The 15214-nt window shown below is 40.0% G+C and overlaps 1 protein-coding gene across 2 annotated transcripts in view; it reads left to right on the forward strand.

The window, feature by feature from the left end:
- Nucleotides 1-837: 837 nt before the first annotated feature.
- The window catches only part of ppp2r3a (protein phosphatase 2 regulatory subunit B''alpha), a 69222-nt gene continuing 54845 nt past the window's right edge, over nt 838-15214 (forward strand). Inside the window, exon 1 of one of the 2 annotated variants that reach the window (XM_014472635.2) lies at nt 838-1042. The gene's annotated coding sequence lies outside the window, so the exon portion shown is untranslated. The remainder of the gene's footprint in view (nt 1043-15214) is intronic. The other variant, XM_023352717.1, reaches the window with a different exon arrangement.

Genomic DNA, 15214 nt, shown 5'->3' on the forward strand with positions numbered 1-15214 from the left:
GAGTACTTTAACATCAAAACATGGGTTAAAAGAACATTTGCATAAATGACATATTGTGCTTGTGTTTTCATGTTGCATTTAAAACATTTCTGTTTAGGGCTGGAAGGAAGATCCAACTATGTTAGTAATTTTTAGTTCTAAAAGATGGATTCACAAGGTGGTACACATTGTGGATTGTCTCTTTGGTCAAAACTATACAGGCTTACAAACCGATATTTGGATAAACATCCCATAACATGATGCAGAGGAGCAACATGCTTCTTGTAGCCATCAGAAGACTGTCTGAAAATGGTCTCTATTCATGGTCTCTATTAATTCTGTCTGAAAGTTTGACCACTGCTCTTATAGCTGGCCTGAATTTAAAATTGTTTTTCTTCCCTTGAATCCTAATAAAACATAATCTGAAAATTTTGGAAGAGGTTAGTTTTATTTTTTAACCATCTGAGCTTAACAATCCAGCCGATTTGTGTTGCACGATGCCAGATATGAGAAAGAAGTGTTTTTCTCGACAATGTATGTACAGTTCAGCCCATAATTAAGATTTGGGACATGTTTTGCAGTTTCGTAAGGGGCTTTTAATCAACATTAATAGGATTGTATGTGAAGTATGTTACATATATATAATTGAAAACACAACAAAGTGTCTGTCTGTCTGTGTTTCATGCAGCTACAGTGTGAATGTAGCAGTTAGACCATCGCAAACGATTTGTAAACGTAAAAAAACCGACCGGGCCGTCAGTCTCTTGAAGCCCCCGCCCCGCCGGCCTGTTGACGGGAACTCCCCCCTAAGTTCCCCGGTTCTCCTCTCACTGCTCATTCTCTCCATGAGCCGTCACACACACCCACACATACACACGCGCGCAAACGCGCCGCGACGCGTACACACACGGAGCTCCAGTGAGTTGGAGCAAACCTCTGCTCCGTCTAGTCTCTCGGCTGCCGCGCCGCAGCTGGTTTGATTCTGCGGGCAGCGCGGAGCCTCGTCGTGACAAGAGTTTTGGGGGGAATCGGCCGAAGGAGGAGTGAGCCGCGGAGAAGGAAGGTAAGACGATGGTGTCAGTGAGTGCTTCCTCGGCTCTCAGTTTAAGGAAACTTGCTGGCTTGTCTCGCTGTGTTGTGCCCTGTAGGAACATCAGTTAGGCTTTATTGTGTGAAATTTCCAGGATGAATTGGGCGTTTTTTCCATTGTTGACACATTTGGGTCCTCGCGCGCTGAGCGGTATGTGCACATATCGCGGACGCTCGTGCCCTCTCACATCACTGGGGTACCTCCAGTTGTGCGAAAGGAAGTTGAGATGTCGCCAAGACTGGTGTGGTGAGGCACCTGAAGGGCTCTCACAACACGCGGTATAGTTCTAGTCAATGTGCTCAAAGCTTCAGAGGGAAACTAACTTAATTTTGGAAAGGCAAATCAGCTTAGATTAAGTTTTTGCATTATTTTTTATCAGTAGATGTTCAGAAAATCGGTTGTCAGTGAGCATGGGACAGTTACCGGTATTAATCGCTAAGTTTTTAAAAAAACAAACAAACTATCACGCTACTTACTGCAGTTTAAAGTCCTTTTCATGCATTGCCAGAGACAGTGTTGGTATGAACTGGAGTTTTTTCCTTTGATTAATACAAGGTTAACCCTACTTCACTTCTCTTTGCACACTGCTGCTCAGCTGGCTGACACAAGCCTACTGCAGTTATGCATGAAAGTAGGCTTGGGCTGGTATGAGATTATCATGGTGTGATAACTTTGAGGAAAATAATTCACATCTCAGTACAATCTCCTTTTTCTCAAAAGCGCCCTAAGAAGTTGGAATTTCAATCAGAAAAGTTGACTGTGCGCATATAAAAATGTGGTGAATGTGGCCAATATTAACTATCTGTTGACACTTCTGATGGTGTATCTCTTTAAACCAGACATGCTTAGTGCAGTAAACATGTTGCCATTGTTTTAAATTAGAAAAGTAAGAGAAATATGCTGTTTTCAGGTTGCATTGCTAACAACAGTTAGCCACCACAGCAGTTAACAAATCCCACTGTTTTCTGACTTGCATTTACAATGCTCCTCTCTCAGGTGTGAAGTCATTCCCAGATGCAAACTCTAATTTTGGAGAATATTATCTCTTTTTGTTGTTCTTTTCTTTCCACACAGGTGTAACTAGGTGGTTGTGTTGTTGGACAGCTATCCTGCAGCCGTATGCTTAACAGACAGGCCACTTAGTGTGACTATCAAACTGTATTGTGTTAATTTAGTATTTTGGTTGTTTATTTAGAAGTCAGAATAGATTTCAAAAGCTCTGTGGTTGCATTAATAAATACATGTTTAAGTTTTGCAGCAGTCTTTGAGCTGAACGGATATGAAAAAAGCTTTACCAGAGACAAATAGAAACATTCTAAAACCAAGCAGAAATCAGAAAATGTTCTACTGTTTTGAATAATCCTGTGCTTGCAGTGCTGTAATGCAACTCATATGTGTCCTTCAGCCCTCCTATAAGGTGAACGTTTGTGTATGTGCGCACGCATTCACAGGTGTAAGTGCGCCTGCTGTTTGGCGACATCCTGTCAGGTCCCAGAAGGTGGGGGTCAGTCACAGGGTCTCCCCTCTGGAATTCTCCTAGAATAGATGTGACACACACACACGCCCATACGCACACACACACACACACGCACCCACGCACACACACACACACACACCCACCCACACACACACACACACACACTGAGAGAGACCTGCAGTCCTTTTTCAAACTTTGATTCCATTCCCTCCACATCCACCCATCTCAGCAATGTGGCTCATTTTTATGTCATTCTATCCAATCTTATCTATTCATCAGCGCTGATTCAAAAACTAAATGGCTTAAGCAGAAAAGCCTGTTTTTCATTATGTGACCAATTGTTAAATAATTTTTTGGGCCTTTTTATTGTCAGGGAACCACCACTCTTGACAAGGCAATTCAGTATTAACAAATATTTGTTGTGTGGACTCTATTGTTGTTAAAGGGAAATGGGTCAGAAGACAGAGACAATTCACCTGTGCTTTATCGTTACTCCCCGGCAGGTCCAGTGTATTTTGTCAAGATGATAGATGCTTGAATAAGTGTGCGTGTTTGTGTGTCAGTGACTGAAAGAGAAGGAATTGGAAGAACTTGCCTGCTGAATCTTCAGCCTATTTGGACGCACTGTCTTTTGCAGGGCCACAAAGAGTGTTCTTCATGTACTTTGAGCAATCTGGAAGCTTCTATGTGTATGTGCAAGCCTGTGTGTCACATTAGGCATCTTCTTTCATCTGACATATATACCCACAGATATTCTTGCGATTGTTTTTGCCTTGTTGTTGACATGATGCATAGTTAAGTTAGTGACTGTCTTCCTGAAAGACCCCACAGGTTGTTGTTTCTTGCAGGAAATTACAACTTGCACTTTGAAAGAATGTGCAGCTTGCAGTGGTTGTGGAACAAAGCGTCATGGGAAATATCTAAAAACAAACAAACAAAAAACAAGCAGGGTTATAACAGGAGTAAATGTATGGTTTATGTCTATAAATAAAATGTTAGATGTAAAAATTGTCTCTGTTTTAGTTGCGTAATTCCTGAATAAAAACAGAAAGCAACAGAGTAATTGCAATGACATATCATTGTCTTAACAGCCCTTTGTTTGGATTTCACCAAGGAAACAAAAAAATAGCATTTGGTATTGCAATGGCAAAAAAAGAACAGAAAAAACATGTTAAAGTCCAACACTTAGCTTTTTAAAAATCCTTCTTACCCTGGTTTCTAGAGGTTTAAAGTTTGATTTACAAGCAAAGTACAAAAGCATAAGTTAATTAAATTTTTGTGTGACAACAAATGTTCTCATAAAAATAACACATCAAAACAACTCTCTGCACCTGCATGTGGTCTACTCCCAAGACTTGCATCGTAAGAAATTCCAAATCTTTGAGGCATTTTGTTAGCAAACCCAGTCCAACATGGTAATTTAGTTATTGCAGTACCCATTTCTGCCTGTTGAGGCAGTAGTTTACTGGAAGTACCAATTATGATTAAGAATGTGTAGTTCCATCCTTCTACGTACTACATTGGGATGTAGAGATGAACCGTTTTCCAGCTATGGGGCCAATTCCCGATCTCTGATTTTATTAAGCTTTGACTTGCTGACACCAGTACATCCTTATTGCCCTATGTACTGTCAACACGTACGGAGGACAGAGGGTACTTCTTGACCCTCTGTTATAATGTTTGGTTCCATTTAGAATTTGCTGCAAGTAACCTTACTGCTACTCATGTCTAAATACTTGATTTTTAGTTAAGTAAGTAAACAAGATGCAAAACAAATCTATAAAAATCCTAACCTGCATATACATGTGCTTGTTGGCTTGATGTACAGTGTTGTGAAAAAGTGTTGCTTTATTTTTTTTTTGCCACACTCAATGTTTCAGATCTTCAAACATGTTTAATTATCAGACAAAAATAATGATTTATGCTGACCTAGTGTAAAAATGTCATTGCTTCCTAAGCTGGTTGGGCCATTCTAACAGTGGCAACAAATGCCATCAGGCTTCTGTAATAAAAGACAAAGGAAATGTGTTAATTCAGCCAACTTGTTTAAGGTCACCCCAAGCATCTTAATTGGATTACAGAAAGGAATTTGACTGGGCCACTGTCCTTCAGATTATTGTCCTGCTGTATCACCCAAGTTCATACATGGGTGGGCATTCTCCCTGAGGATTTCTTGGTAAAGAGCAGAATTCATGCTCTTTAATTAATAAATTAATTACAGGACAGGACTTTGTCAAGGTCCTGAAGCAGCAAAGTCTCCCCAGACCATCACACTGTTATTTTTGGCTTTTTTTTAGTTTATCTCTTGTGTTAGTTCATCTGTGCTCATTGTTTGTGCTTCAGATTTGTTTTTTTGTTGTTGTTGTTTTTAAGATTAGGGTTTTTTTCTATTCTATTTTATATCAGGTTCAAGTTTTTTTCTCCTTTTCTTTCTCTTTGCTTTGTTGATTCGTCACCTTACCCTTAGCCTGCATTCTGCTCCCCTTCCCAGCTGTTTCTCATTTACCTCTGGACGTTCCCTTCCCCATCAGCATCCACTCACCAGTGATAGCACTTCTGGTTGCTTTGTCACTTCCACCACTTCAGCATTAGAGCTCTTCAGATTCCACTAATCCTCACTTTTTTCCTCCATTTATTCCTCCACTCCTCTCTTGTGTCCTCCAGAAGTTTGTTTGCATGTCCCGTTTCCAGGTTGTGTCGTCAGCTGTGTACTTTTTTCCCCCTTCATTAAATATGCGTTCCACTACCATCCCGAGTTGTTGTCTGCACTTTTGTGCAACATCATCATTTGAACCCTGCATTTTCTTTGATGACCTGAAACATTTCAGTGTGACAAGCAGGAAAAGAACAGAAGAATTTCAGAAGGGACAAATACTTTTGCATAGCGTTGTTTAGGGTTTATTTATTACGCCTTAGGAGCCAAACCTTTACACGCTGACTTAAAGAAGGGACATTTAAAAGACAGTGAATACTTTTTGACCATTTCATCAGTTCGAATGCACGTGTGTGTATGGGTGTTAACATCATACACACACGGTGATGACAGTGGGAATCTGAACGTGCGAGAAAGCGAGAAATCTGTTTTGCTTCCCATCTCGGATTGGCAAATCCATGCTTTGCTGAAGTGAAACATGATGTCACGTTACCTCAGGGTGTGAAATTTTACACTGTGTGGTGACTTATCCAAGAACCACAACCCACAGGGGAAAAAGTAGTAGATTTACACTTTTAATTATATGCACTTTGAATGTACTCCTTCCTTAATTGATCGGTGGCTGATCTGGCTTTATATTTCTTGAGGATTTCTGTTCGTATCTGCTTTGTTTGACTTACAAGTACTGCTCCGGTGAAAAACATTATTTTATTTTAGTCTTCTTCTTGGTTCTCTGCATGACAAGATTGTCTGTGGGTGGATTGGTGGGTGGCTGGGCAACAGAGTGGGACTCCATTACAGAGCTGTATAAATCTGAGCCATGTTTTTTTTTGCATTTCCTCAAGCATGTGCGTCTTTTCACATGTGCTTGTGGCTCCAAGCTCTTAGTTTGTCAGTACTTGTGTGTGTGCAGGCGTGTGTTTGTGTGTGAAGCCATCCATTCATAGCCGATTTTAAGTTGGGTTTCGTCTTTTTCAAGCATAGGTGGAAAGGGGCAGTATGAATGCCTCTGGCAAATATTCGATTGGAAGCTCTGGCAGTAATCACTATGGCTCTGGTGGTTCAGTGCAGATGGATGGAGAATGGAGGTTGGGTCTGGAGTCACAAATTGCACACTAACATCTTGTTCGAAAATGGATATATATTCTGTGAGGTACATATCAAAATTTGCAACAATTCATGCCAGAAATGGAAGATTCACCATAACATAGCAAGACCAGATTTGAACAGACTTTTCAGTACAACTAAGAATGATTTTTTGTTGTTGTTTTCACTAGAAGAGAAAATGAATCTCAAAATAGGTTTTGAATAATCCATAGTTAGTGTAGAATAATTCAGCCCAGGTTTGAGAAGTCTATTCATTGCAGTGTTCAAGCTTATCTCCAGCTCAAGTGTCCCAGTGGCAAAAAACCCCTGAAAGAGCTGAAAAGGCCATTTTTCACAAATAGAATAAAGGTTTGATAAATCTCAAACTGCGTTTTAAAGAATGTGTTTTGATCAGTCCAAGTATTTCAGATTTTAATAGAATGATATAACGTAGACCAGACTAATTCTAAACGATAAAGTACCATTGATAAAAAGCCTGGAAGCACATGCTAACATTAGCATTTTTCACTGCTAACGAGTCGCATGTCACCATTTACTAACAGAGCTTAGAAACTATTTGAATCTTGTCTGTCACTCCTCTGGTGTTTTTTTCTAACGAGTATTGAAAATGATATGAGAAAGAAGTGTTTTTCTCGACAATGTATGTACAGTTCAGCCCATAATTAAGATTTGGGACATGTTTTGCAGTTTCGTAAGGGGCTTTTAATCAACATTAATAGGATTGTATGTGAAGTATGTTACATATATATAATTGAAAACACAACAAAGTGTCTGTCTGTCTGTGTTTCATGCAGCTACAGTGTGAATGTAGCAGTTAGACCATCGCAAACGATTTGTAAACGTAAAAAAACCGACCGGGCCGTCAGTCTCTTGAAGCCCCCGCCCTGCCGGCCTGTTGACGGGAACTCCCCCCTAAGTTCCCCAGTTCTCCTCTCACTGCTCATTCTGTCACATGCTCAGCTTTTATGTGGCCCCAGCAACTTAAAAGGGGCTTGGGGTACTTGTGTAAACAAAGTTTTTTGTTGACAACATCGCAACTCTTCTACAAGAGCTTCATTTCTTACTTCTAATCGAGTCTCAAACATAGATGATATTGATGTCATTAAAAGCACTTTAAACCACCAGAACAGGAGATTTTTTGAAGTGCAAACTGAAACTGAAAAGGTGATCAAGGGGTCGTGAAACTTGACTCTGTGACTCCAGTTTTTTCAGGAGGAATGGGACAAATCTCCAGCAATTATTGTTCAAGTTATGCTTGAACAATAATACAAGAAATACAAGAATACATACAAGAAAAGTGACTTGTATGGCATAATATTGAAACTATACAGTAAATAACATCTTAAAACAATATGTCTCACTCATTATTCTGGAATTTAGCAAACAGAAATAATTTTTGCCAGTTCTAAAAGATGTAAGACAGAAAAACTTTAGTCTGAATTAATGTCAGACAGTAAGAAAAACCAGGTATGTATTTTGATGCAATGTGCTAATACCTCAATTCCAGTGTATGTCAGATTTACATGGGAAAACAAAACTCATGGTGAAGTGCAGGAACATGATTAAAATGAATGAAAATAAAGCCTGTTTAAAGAAAAAAAAAAAGACCCTGAGCGCCTGGAGAAATACTGCAAAGGGCACTTTAGAAGATTAAAGGAGAGTCTGTCCACTTGGAAGTAAATTACAAAGGAATGAGATATTTTTATAGTAAAGTACATTTATTAGTTGCGGTTGTTTAATGAACCTGTAAAAGCGTCTTCTGCACAGACGTGTGGCATAATAGGAGAGGGGCCAATTAAAGAGAGTACGTAACAGGAGAGCAACAGAGGTGGGAACTCTTTTTCCTCTCACGCCTCATTTTAATACTGGAAAGCCCCTCACATTTAAACGACTGCTGTCTGTCTAATGGCTAAAAGAGTGCAAATGCAACATTTTAGGCACATTTCATCTTCCGATTACCTAAAATTTGTATAATTATTCTCAAATTATGCGTCATCACCCTGCTGTATGTCTGAACATGGGCGTATTTGTTGATGGGTGTGGCGTCTCTGCTATCCTGCTAGGATAAAAACTCAGAGCAAATCGTGGGCTGACGAGGTTTCTCACACGTTTTGCTGTCCAATGGATATAATGTGTGATTAATACTCTCTGCACCTGCATGTGGTTGCCTATTTTTATTGGAATAACACACACACACACACGCACACACACACCCACACACACACACACCCATGTTCACGCATATGTGCTACATGCACACTCATGGACACACCAAATTGTTACTCATCACGGCAGCACAAGGCGCTATTGTATTTAGCACTTTTCTGCCTTTTTAGTCACATAGCCATTCACATTTTCCAGCAGCATATGCTCGGTGTGTGTGTGTGTGTGTCCATGGGTGGTCTACTCATATTCCATGAAATACTGCCCACTGCTAAAAATGAAGACGACAGGGAAAGTGTGTGTGATATAGAGAAGTTGGTGTGTGTTTATTGGAGGTTGGGGTACATGGAGCTGCGTCTCAAGTCAAGGCTACAAACTCTACAAGTTCTGCTTTTGTCGAACGTACTTAGAAATCTTTTTACTTACTGTCTTTATAAATCTGACAAGAAAACAACAATTTTCCTATAATGAATCCTTGACAGAGTCTATGAGGTTTTTAGGATTTCTTTAGGATTTTGAAAGAGCAATTCAGGGAAAATGAAGGAGGAGAAATTCAGATCAGACAAGGATAAAAGGACCACTTCAAAGCTAGCTGGCATAAACCAGGCTGCAGTCGCTAGGGAATATAATAAAAGATTCAAATAAATATTTTTTCTACAGTAGATGCAGTTATAAATCACTGCTTTAGCAAGGTGAAACATTTTTAATTCATTTTATTTATTTCAGTTGCATTTTATGCTCTGTTATTGCTAAATGCTTAGCATCTTCTCATTCATTTCTTTTTTTGCCCACCGTTGATCTCCATCTGTGTCAAGTTTGATATACGTATGTTGATATGAATCTAAAGCTATGGAAATTCATTTTAATAAATAATTTTCTGACAATCTACAATGTGACCAAACTCTCTAAATCCTAAACGGAGCACCAGCGATTGAGCCAAATTTGCAGTGCCGTAATTCTGCCACACTTTGCGCTACCTGGACAAATTCCAACAGTTTCTGAAAGGGGAGGCGTTGCGCTTTCCAGCCAGTATTGGGTTATTATGATAATTTCACACCTGCTGTAGCAGGAAGTGAAATTAATCTTAGGGGCACTCTCTTTATAGATGGTAAATTGCGAAAATAATTTGATAGATATTGAAAGTTCCAGTTGTTATGGATAAATTGGCAATTATATATTTACTCACAGGACATTTAAAGAACTGTGTACAATTAAAATAAGCAAGAATATCCATTTGGAGATCTTAAATTTAGGACATAAGGAGTTAAAACTATAGTCACAAACAATAAAACCCATAAATTAGCTTGTATTTGTGTCACATAGCTGGTGTCCATGGTAATCTAGGCCAAACCAGCAACAACAGAAAGTGGATAAGATCCAAGTTTTTGTCAAAATAAAGTCCAAACTAAGTTTTGAAATCGAAAGCAACAGCGTTTGCTGCTGAACCCAACCCACAATAGGGTGATTCATACATGAGTGAGTGGGAGGTGCACTGTGCCCAGTGGCCTCTCCTCTCCACCTTTAACCACTCGGAGATCCACCCTGGGAAAAGAAAAACAAAAAAACGGAACTAGGAGAAAGTAAAAGGAGGAGGAAGATTGTTGAGACAGGAATGAGAATCTTGATTCACAAAAATCCCAACATCCCCCTCGCTGCTCATTGACTGGTTCCTTTGTGGCTGCGGTGAAACATGCTGATTGGCTGCTTGGGTCTGAATGTCAATGCTTCTCAACTGCGGACTCTGGAATTTGTGTGGGTGTGTGTGTGTGTTTGTGTGTGATGAGTTAATGGCTATCCATTGAGTACTTGATTGTGTCCCCGCTGTCAACACAGGCCCTCTTTGTTCAGATTTTCACAAATACCCACATGTACACACGCATCTGAATAAGAACAAGGCATTCCTCCAGCGGCAGGGAACTTGCCATGACAGAAAAAAAAGAGAGAAAAGGGAGAAAGAAATACCACCACCTTTAGGGACTCTGGTTCCTCCTGGTCCTGGTTTCAGACATGAATCAGTCTGAGGCTAAAAATGTTATATTGCTTCATTTTATGATAATTCTATGCCATCTGCTCTTTTCATCATTTCTTTCTTCTGTGGCTGTGGACCCAGATGAACCCAGTCTCGCATAAAAATGAGTTAAATTGAATTTGCAAGAATATAGAAGTTAAGAGTGTGGCTGTGGTTCTGCAGGGAGCCCTCAGTTTCTGCAAGTCAGGACTCGGCTTTGATTAAATGTCTGGAAAGCAGATGTATGGCATCTTGACAACCTAAGTGATGCCACAGCACAGTTGTTGCTACCATCAAAAGTAATAGTACCTTGTAAAAGTCTTTTAGATTAAAGCAAAACACCATGTATTTCATTGGAATTGCAGATGGTAGTCCAATGAATTGTTCTATCATTGCTCTATCACAGGGGTGTCAAACTCAATTTCACCAAGGGCCACTTCAGCATATTGGCCACCCTCAATGGGCCACATTGACGGTATAAATCAGGAATGCCCAAGTGCAGTCCTCCAGACTGCAACTTTTAGATGCGTCCCTGCTAAAACATACCCCAGACAAAAAGTTGACTTCCCTCATTAGCAGCAACTCAGTTCTGTAGAGGCCTATGAATGAGTTTATGATCCAGGTGTGTTAGAGAAAGAAGGCATCTAAAGTTGCAGAGTGATAGGTCTGGAAAACTAGACTTGGGCAACCCTAGCATAAATGTATTAAAATACAATGTTAAAAATAAATTAAACAACACCTCATATTGTTAAATGACTGATTTTATGTATTCAAGTTTTAAATATTACATTTGCATGGATGCAAAATTACTGCTCAGTTTAAAAATATGCTCAGTATTTTTAAACTGCTCAGCTAAACTTCGCTCTTTAGCTTGTTAGCTTGTCGATGTTTCAGTTTTATTCCCTGGGAAAATTAATCTTTGTCTGCTTTAAAGATAAGCAGACAAAGAATAAAAACAAGTTTTCATATTAACTCTCAACTTCATTCACAAAACTTTTTCGTTATTTATTACACAACAAACATGTATTTCACATAAGAAAAAAACAATGAGGTGATGTTGCCTGTCCTTGAACACAAAGCTGATCCTCTTCACCCTGTCACCAACTCACACACATCCTCATTGTGTTGTGTAAATAAACACAAAACAAGCAAAATCAATAAACTATATTTATATTCCAGTATACTGAGTTTTGGTTTTACATTCATTCTATTTAAATTTAGTTTGTTCGTGCTCACCAATGTTTTCCCCTGGTCAGTTCGTCGATGTCCGGTTTTAGTTCTATTCTGTGGCAATCCGCAAAATGGCGTGTAGGTTTTCGTCAGTAATGCGCGATCTGTGCTTGGTCTTGTTTAAATTCATTATTGAAAACATCTGTTCGCACAGATAGATGCTTCCAGACATGGACAAAACACGAGCTGCATGGAGTCGAAGCTGTGGCATCAAATCAGGGGGCAGGAGACGGTAAAAGTCCTCGATTGAAATGTCACGGAACTTCGCTCTTTAGCTTGTTAGCTTGTCGGTGTTTCAGTTTTATTTGCTGGGAAAATTAATAATCAGCTTAAGGTGACTCTGCTGCACTCTAGTGGCGAGAAGCCGTAATGTTGGCTGGTAAGAATCTGAAGGCATTATGGGAGATGTAGTTTGTAGTCATTTCGTGCTCAAAACCTATTTTAAGTCAATCAATAGGGCTGTAAAACGGTGGTGGGGGGGAGAGGGCCACATAAAATGACGTAGCGGGCCACATGTGGCCCGCGGGCCTTGAGTTTGACACATGTGCTCTATCAGAACCCCTTTGCAATCCAGCTGTGTAAAGGTAAGCTACGAAGTTTTGCAAACTTTATTCATGCCTTAGATATCCCAACATCCCAAGCTTCAAATATGGTGGTGATAGCATCATGCCGTAGAGATGCCTCTCTTCAGCAGGCACATGGGGGAGCTGGTCGAAACTGATGGATTGAGCTGAATGTTGGCCCAGCCTGAAATAAAACATGTTAGAATTTGCGAAAGACTTGAGACTGAGGCAGGGTTTCACTTCCCATCAGAACAACAACTTCAACCAGAGCTACAGTGGAATAGTATGGAAAAAAGTCAAAGTCAAAACCTTGAAAATTGATTGATTGATTGTAGACGGAAACCCTCAATCCAATTTGGTTGAGCTTGAGGTAAAAAAAAGGGTAAAAATTAAATTGTTCAAGCTGACATCCTCCAAGAGACTTGCAACAGTACCTGCAGGATAGGTTTCAGATTTTTGTTGAAGTAAAAATACAAAGAACATCAAGTGTTCCTTCTTTCTTCACATTTATGTGCTACTTTGTGTGTGAAAAATGATCAGTGTGTATAATAAGTACTCTGGAAGGCACTTTAAGAGATTGGAGTAAATCTCAATAGGCCTGAGTTGTGGAACATAATGGCTGCTCTGTTACAGGATACTTTCAGCACTGTTTGGTTTGGTAAAAGCAGCAGAAACACTTGATTAGGGGTTGCAGTTGGGGTTGGAAATATCCATATTTTTTTATACATGTATGTAAATTCCTGATTGACGAGTTTCTGAATTTCACTTTCACTTTTTTACAATTATGCTTGGGGTCGCTTACTTTTGAAATGTAACTAACCGTGGTTTCCAATAGCAGCACAAATCTGTCATGGTGTCAGTTTTATAGGTTAGGCTTTCTTGCTTGGAATTTGGAAAGGTATCTGGCCAAGCGAAGGATACTTTTATGAGAGGTCATAAGACGAAGATGTGACATCATTGGCTGGCAGTGGGCGCCTTTGGCTGCTTTGCGTGTAAGATGTTCAAGCCTGCAACATCCATAACTGCACAACATATCAACTAACAACATGCCTGGGGTAAATGATTCCCTTTTATTTGTCAGTGTGGGCAGACCATGCGTCTCATAGTTGACCACAGACTGAGGAAGACAGACCGAAGGATGGAAAATTGGAAGACTGAGCTCGATGAAACGTAAAGGAAATGCATATGCAGTGTGTTGCACAACGAGAAGAGAGTAAAATACAAGAGATTTGGATAAATCCACCCATTTTGCAATAGACCTTCAGTCTAAACATCATCTGTCCTTCTTGGGAAACAAGCAAAGAGTCTTTGCCTCTGTTTGCTCTGCCAGTCTGTACGTCAGGGCAGAGTACAGCTATTGCAGAGCTGTTAGTAAATTAAAATGTGAGTTGGGAGGACAGGAAGAGGTGGAGGAGGGAAGTAGCAATCTCTCTCTAGGGGAGTGAAAATGACCCAGTTGTACTAGTTTGCCCTTCCTTGTTTTTCTCCTCTCACTTTAATCCTAATCCATTTACGGAGCGTCATTGGCAAGATAAGATTGCTTTGACACTGTCAAGGCTCAAGTGCATCTCTTCCTCGTTCTGGCTGGAGGAAGCCGGAAGTGGGCTGGTGTTGCGAGAGGAATGACAGCCTTTATCTCGGTCACTAAACACAGACTCAGGGAGGCCCGTCATTGTTTGCTCTGCAGCTCCGTGCGCATGCACACTTAGAGGACGGTGTAGCGCGACCGCGGAGCCAGCGGCGAGCGCTGATATTCAAGCCCAAAAAATAAGGTCATGTTTTGCAGAGGAACACGTAGACAGACACAGAAGCGGACGCGCTCCGCTCGGCTGCGGTTGGACGAAGCAGTGGTGTGTGTTTAAATACGTGTGTGCGGTGGACTGTTGGCAGGCAGTATACGATGAACTGGTCAGAACCAAGCACACTCCAGCTTCCCTCATGCCTTCCAGTCTGACCACTAGTGGCTGTGCATGTGTGTGAACTTCAGTGCAGTTTAATGCTCCATCCATGCTTCCTTCCTTCCACTGTGGACAAAACTCTTTGGATCATTTTGATGGCAGAACATTTTGATCCTGATCAGCGTATCGAGTCCAACTTTATGTGGAAAAAGCTTTTAAATCATTTTGTATCTTAGTAGAACAATGCTATCTTAGGTAGTTTGAAAAAGTTAAGAAAAAATGAATAAGTTTTCAACATAGTTTAGGTCTGAGGACTCTTAAAGCCACGGATGCCGGCTGACAGTGTCCTATGAACTATTTGTTTAATGTGGGTATATTTGTTGAATCATTACCCTAATGATGCAAGAAAACAAGATGAAGAAAAAAATATATTTCGATATATATCAATTTTGGGATTTTTTAACAATCAGATACAGGTTAGTTTCATTTGTGGTTTTAAATTGTATATGTATGCAATGCTTTTTGAAGTGTCCTCAGTCTGAACTCTCATGTCGCATTTCATCCGTCTCTGTTTCAAAAACACAATTCTGCACCACAGGAGGCAGGAAGCTGAGCGATCAAACAGACAAAACAAGAATGGTGGATGACCAGTGCTCCATTTAATAGTTTATTACGTTGCAATTCTCTTATTAAATGTTCTCTATTAGTAAGCTTTTTAGATTTTCTTTATCTTATGCATCATCCCGACTAAAAAAGTAGGATCTGATATTTTTGTTTAACTATTTCTTAACTGAACAAATTTTGTGTAGTGAGGCTATCGTGATGCCATAAAAGTTGGATTTGCATAAAGGCTTATTTCTTATTTCTTCGCCAATAAATGTTTCTTCAATTGGGTGGGTGCTTGATGGACATTCCGAAATTCATTACTGAGTTTCCCCGGAAAGTAGTCTAGAGTCACAAACATATTAAGTCAACTGTCAGAAACCATCTTCAGTGTTGTTTGATTTTGCAACACACTTATACATGCACAGAGTTTGGCTAACAGA

The sequence above is a fragment of the Xiphophorus maculatus genome, chromosome 19 (assembly GCF_002775205.1).
Source record: "Xiphophorus maculatus strain JP 163 A chromosome 19, X_maculatus-5.0-male, whole genome shotgun sequence".
NCBI lineage: Eukaryota > Metazoa > Chordata > Actinopteri > Cyprinodontiformes > Poeciliidae > Xiphophorus > Xiphophorus maculatus.